This window comes from Artemia franciscana, unplaced genomic scaffold, assembly GCF_032884065.1.
Source record: "Artemia franciscana unplaced genomic scaffold, ASM3288406v1 Scaffold_6535, whole genome shotgun sequence".
In the NCBI taxonomy this organism is placed as follows: Eukaryota; Metazoa; Arthropoda; class Branchiopoda; order Anostraca; family Artemiidae; genus Artemia; species Artemia franciscana.
Genome location: NW_027066753.1, coordinates 6,240 through 12,500, shown reverse-complemented (window position 1 = coordinate 12,500; position 6,261 = coordinate 6,240). Strand labels below are relative to the sequence as shown.

The following is a 6,261-nucleotide window of genomic DNA, read 5'->3' as shown; positions in this document are numbered from 1 at the left end:
AATGGACTGCAACAACTGATCCATATTTTGTAAGCCATACTTGGGAAGCATGAGTGTTTTTGTCAAATAGGAAAACATAGAAGATGGGCCTTAACTACAAATAAAATATATTTAAAACCAATGTGTAATGTCAGTCAACCATTTAAAATGGGTGCCTTTGGGAGCAAAAAAAGAGTAGAGGTAGATAGACTACTTTGGTAAAGGTATAGTAGAAGGCAGCAATCAGATAAGAAAAGTAAATTGGTAAAATTATAGCAGTTCATATAACTGGCTTACCAATAAAGTGAATATACCCCTTGACGCTTTTTTTATGTTCTTTTTTAATATTATAATTTTTAATATTATAATTGCTTCTATTATAAATTCAAATTTAAGCACTTTATAACCTAACCTTATTATAAATTATAAACCTTTCAATTGTTTTCATGCTTAAGTATTGGTATGCTAATTCTTCTGTTAGGGTGAAGTGGAATGGTACTGTAGGGGAGTATATTCATGTTAAAAAAGGCGTTAGGCAAGGTGCCATGTTATCCCAGAGCATATTTAAATGTATTTTAGCTTCGTGTCTCCAATGTCTTCAACCATCAATTTTTTACAATGATAATTTAGGCATTAGTCATGTTGCATATGCTGATGATGTTCTGCTTCTTAGCTGGACAAAACATAGTCTAGTTACCAACTTTTACCGGCTTTCAGCCACACTATCCACAGTAGGCCTTTCAGTTAATGCCTCCAAATGTGAGTTTTTGTGTTTTGGGAGTCCTCCATCAGCATCACGTCTTTGCTTGGTTCTTCAACAAGTATTAAATGGTTGGGTCTCTCTTTTTCCATGTCACTTTTGTCTACTTGCTCTGCTATTATGTCCAGTGTACTGAAAAGTATGCAGGTTGGATATGCAAAAATTTCATCAAATTGTGGTCAGTATAACTGAAAAGGACTATGCTGTCTTTATTCTAGTTTTTGCGCCCCTGCTGTTTTTTATCTTTCTGGTTTTGCTTTCCTCCTTCACAAGAAGGATACAAAGAAAATACACTCAGGATATTTCAAATATTGCAAGTATTTGCTGCGTCCGCCTTGGTGGTATCAGAATCATAGTCATTTCTAAATTTGACATCATTGATGCGCCTCGCAACTGAAACATTTATCTAAAGATATATGTCTTAAAACTCGGCAAATGATTGGTGCTTTTCACCCCCTTTGGCCATTTTTTGAATTGAGGTAATTTACTTAAGTTGTTATGCTGCTATGTTATTTATGTTGTTATGTTTTTTGTCTTGTTTTTTTGTGTGTTTACTCCACAGTTTAATGTACTTTGTGGGTTATAAACAAATTATTATTATTTACTAATTAAATAACTAGCTGGGTCCTGGTGGCTTTGCTGCTGGGCCCCAGCACGGCATGTGGCAAGCTTCTATATATGGATTCTCATTGTCCCTTCTTTTCTAACCACAGACAGTATACATAGCTGGGTTCTGGCTGCTTTGCTGCTGGGCCCCAGCACGGCACACAACAGGCTTCTATATATGGATTATCACAGTCCCTTGTGTTCTTTTGCAGTTTTTTCAAAGATATCTGATTATTAAAGCAAGTCCAATTTCTAACAATGATACCTACTAAGCTTCAAAGTTTTGGTTTTCTTTTTTAAGGTTTTCCAATTCTTGTAATCCCTTGTTTTTTAATTTTAATTTTTTTTTCTTTTTTAGTTTTTTTCTTTTTTTAGTTTTTTTCTTTTTTTTCTTTTTAGTTTTTTTTTAGTTGTTTACCTTTTTTTTAGTTTTTTCTTCTTTCTTTATTTTATTTTTTCTTCTTTATTTTTTAGTTTTTTTCTGGAACATGCCCCAGCAACATGTGTGCAAAGTGCTAATTTTTAACTGCATAAAACTTGCAGATACAAAACTGGTAATTCCTTGACATGCATTCTTTTTTTACTTTCTCTTTCAACTGCAAGCCAGGTATTGCCTTGCTCTTTTAATACATTGACAAGTTTTCCTTTGGTAATTTCTCTATGAGCTGCAAGCCTAGGCCCCCTCCCCCTAAAGCCAGAATTGCTTGTTTACTTGGCCATTTATGATTTTTATAATTGGTTAGAATATTTGGAAACACCTTTTCAACCAAATCATTTTTTGATGTCACAAAATTACAGAATTCAGGAGGCAGTTGTATATGTCCTGAAATTGAGTCAACTGGGAGCTTTCCAATTGCCAGCAATTAATCTGAAAATATTTCAGCAGAGTGATTGTTTTGCAATTAGACATACATATTTATAGTTAATTTTGATGTCTTTACATGTACACATAAATTAGAATTTTAAGGCAAGCATTCATTTTGTCTGCAGGTGTTGATCTAGGAATAACAGGTATTGTTTGCCTGAAATTTCCTGCAAGCAAAATTAATGTGCTGCCAAAGGGTTTGGAATTTCCTTGCAAATCTTGCAATGATCAGTCAAGAGCCTTGAGCAATTTTTGTGTGCCATTGTCCCAAACAATAAGTTTTTTATTGCCACAATACTTTACCCATCCCAGATGATTTGGAAATGTTGCACATGGGAGTTTCTGTAGACTGCATATTCAGAGGCAATTCAAAAGCAGAATGAGCAGTTCTTTCACAAAACAGCAATGTTGCAGCTATTCTGGATGACATAAGGGTCAATGCTGTCATTTTTGGATTGAATTGATGATGTAAATTGGACATTCCTAATATTGCTCTTTCTCTTTGAGCCGCAAGCCTGGTTTTGCATTGCTCTGGTGTTTTCTCATGGTGTTCTCTTTTTTGTGACAATGTAGAATAATTATACATACATTGCTTTTGTAATACAGCAACACACCTTCTTTTTTTACTATCTCTAACAGCTGCAAGCCTGGTTTTGTGTTGCAAACATGATATCATTTATAAATTTTTATCTTTTTCAGTTTTTTTTTTCCTTCCTTTATTTTTTTTTATTTTTTCATGTATAGTTCTTTTTTAGTTTTTTCTTTTTTTTAGTTTTTTCTTTTTTGTTTTTTTTTTCTTTTTAGTTTTTTACCTTTTTAAAAAAAAATTTAATTTTTTCTTATTCTTTTTTTCTCTTTTAGTCTTTTTCTTTTTTTAGTTTGTTTCTTTTTCTTTAACTTTTGCCTTTTTGTCTTTTTCTTTTTTTTAGTTTTTACTTTTTTAGTTTTTCCTTTTTTTTATAGTTTTTTAGTTTCTCCTTATTTTTAGTTTTTTTTCTTTTTTAGTTTTTTCTTTTTTTAGTTTCCTTTTTTTCTTTCTTTTTCTTTTTTAGTTTTTTTTTGTTTCTTATTTTTAGTCTTTTTCCTTTTTTAGTTTTCATTCAGTTTTTTTTCTTTTTCAGTTTTTTTTTTATAAAAGATAGTTTTTAATTCTTTTAATTTTTTTAGTTAGTTTTTTTTATATGTTGATGTCATACTTAGTGACAGACAGACGGATGGACAGATGAACAGACAGACACTACATTTATATATATATAGATTTTAGCATTGAGAAAATGTAGCATTATTTTTTCAAAACAATGGAAAAGATGGCACAGAGAAAAAATAGTATTTTTTGTGGAAAATGAGTGATGAGTCATACTCTAACTGAAAATTCATCATTTTAAAGAGCTCAAAAAGTGCTTAAATTTGAATTTGCAGTAGAAGTGATTATTATATTTTTAATAAACATAAAAAAAGGAATCAAGTGGAATGTTCACTTTATTGGTAAGTCATTTATATGAACTGTCATAATTTGTTGAAAATTCATCATTAGTAAGACCTCAAAAAATGCTTAAATTTGAATTTACAATAGAAGCAATCATTATATTCATGAAGAACATAAAAGAAGGCATAGAGTGGTATATTCACTTTATTATTAAGCCAGTTATATGGACTGCTATAATTTTACTAGAAAATCATTAGATTCTCTGTTTGATAGCCTACTAAAAAAAAAATATATCAATGCCATCATAAAAGCATCCCAACCCCCTCCCCTAATCAAACCTGGGCAACATCTTAGATTAATAACTCTTCTGAAGGAAATGGCAAACAATAAAAAAAGGGGAGTATGAATTGATTCTCTAATTGAATATTTGGTAAAATTCTAGTTAATTGACTTCTTGCTATCTGAGAAAGGGTTTAGGTTAGGAAAATGAAACTTTCAGGGATGAATCTACAGACATAAGTATGTCTCAGGAAGGTATTTTGAAGCAACTACCTCCACTATTTCTCCCTCTAGATGGCCCTGACCTTTGATGACCTTTAAAAATATGTGTGTTATAAAAGTGAAACCTTGCAAAATAGATCTTCTGCTTAATTGAAGTACAACAAAATTGTTTTCAGCTTCAGAACTTTGCTCAATTCCATTTTAAAAGGTTTTAAAGATATGCAAATATGTTTCCTAAATTTTGAAGAAAAAAAACATTGATATGGCTCAAAATTCTAGGCTACTCAAATAACAGGAATTACATTTTCAGAACTAAAGGTAGAGAAAAAGCAACTAGTAGGCCTAACTGAAAATTAAGGTAAAATGTTGTTTTGTCAAAATTTCAATAGGATTCATTGTCATGTAGGCAAATTTCAGGGCCCTCTAGAGGGAGAAGGAGTGGAGGTGGGTACTTCAAAATACCTTCCCAGGACATACTTTAGCCCATACACCCATCCCTGAAAGTTTCATTTTCCTAACCTAAACCCTTTCCAACATAACAAGAAGTCAATTAACTAGAATTTTACCAAATATTTTTTTATATAGCCTAAAGCCTACCCTAATAGGCTAGCCTAATCCTAATTCTGACAATGAATCCTATTCCCCTACTGATCCTAGATGTAGCCAAAGGAGGGCTACATATTTGAAAATATGGGGGTTGTGGAAATAAAATAGAGCAAAATGCCTTTAGGAATGATAGCTAGGCCTATAGCTAGGCTAGCCTTAGTATTTCAGAATTTCTTTAAGTTGTTTTTGGATATAATATTTAATAATAAGGAGGAATAATTGTAAACTATAGCCTATATTTTCGCTTGATGGCAGATAAATACATTTCTTATGCCAAACATTTGAACCTACTTTTCATGAGTTGCTTTTCATTGGAACTGATTGAAGGAGGCTTATCCATAGAACTGAGTATCGAGCCTAACAGATCCATTTTCCTATTTTAATAGAAAACACTATCCAGATTTAATTATCAAATGATTTTGGTTTGCTTAATATTTGCGTTCTCAATTGGAATATCTCAAATTTAAGCATGGATAGATTCTTCTATAAGATACAAAGGGTGCGTTTCTTTACTTGTCCGATTATTAATCTGATTAATCCAAGCGTTTCTTTAGACACATATGACGTCAGAGGTTAGTCGGATTATCCCCACAAACGCTCAGGATTACTTGTCCGTGGGCTGGCACTTTATAACCCCCAAATAAAAAGATTATTTGAGGATTGTGACGTCAATGCTATATATTTTTTTAAATGGATAAACATGTGAAATCGTTAAGTCTAGAGAAAAGACAAGGAAACTGTAAATAATAGAAATAATCTTAGCTTTTCAGTGACCTGTAAGTAATATTATGCATATTCCTTAGTATCTAAAGGGTTTTTGGTGTTCTAGGCCTGTCTTGCATAGGCTAAGCTTCATAAGGAGCCAGAAGAAAAGTTTTTTTGTTATTAAAAAGGTTGATTCTTAGGGAGGCAGCTATCACATTGGTGAGTTAGTCAAATGTTATTATATCAAACAGGCCTAGTTTCTAAACCATCCTATAATTATTAGTTGGAAAAAATTTAGAATGATTAGGCCAATACCTATAGCCTTTTATATAGTCTATATTTGTTGAGACTGCTATTTAAACTGGATTTTTAAGATACAGTAGGGGTAAAATTTTACTTTAGCTACTTTTGGCTATCTTTGAAAGAGGTTAGGCTAGGAAAATGAAACTTTCAGGGATGTGTCTACAGGCTAAAGTATTTCCCAGGAAGGTATTTTGAAGTACCTACTTCTACTTCTTTTCCCTCTAAAGGGTCCTGAAATTTTTGGGTGCCTTATTTTTTTGGTTATCAGTTTCTTTTTCTCTGGCCTTAGTTCTTAATTATTCTGGCCTTAGACAACTCCTGTTGATTGAGCAGAACTTTAAGCCATAACACTGTTTTTTTCTAATTCTAAAAATAATCTTTTATGCCACCTCATTATAGGTTAAATATATGGCTTATATTATTTATTCTCCATGAATTTTTGTTTTATTTGATTTCATTGATGTCAGTTGCTTTCTGTTAAAAATATATTTATTTTTTTACATCAAGCTT

The 6,261-nt window shown here is 31.8% G+C and overlaps 1 long non-coding RNA gene across 1 annotated transcript in view; it reads right to left on the bottom strand.

Annotated features, from left to right (window-relative positions):
* The window catches only part of LOC136043483 (uncharacterized), an 8,340-nt gene extending 3,092 nt beyond the window's left edge, over window positions 1–5,248 (bottom strand). Inside the window, exon 1 of the long non-coding RNA XR_010621628.1 lies at window positions 5,035–5,248. This is a non-coding gene — a long non-coding RNA (uncharacterized LOC136043483). The remainder of the gene's footprint in view (window positions 1–5,034) is intronic.
* Window positions 5,249–6,261: the final 1,013 nt, after the last annotated feature.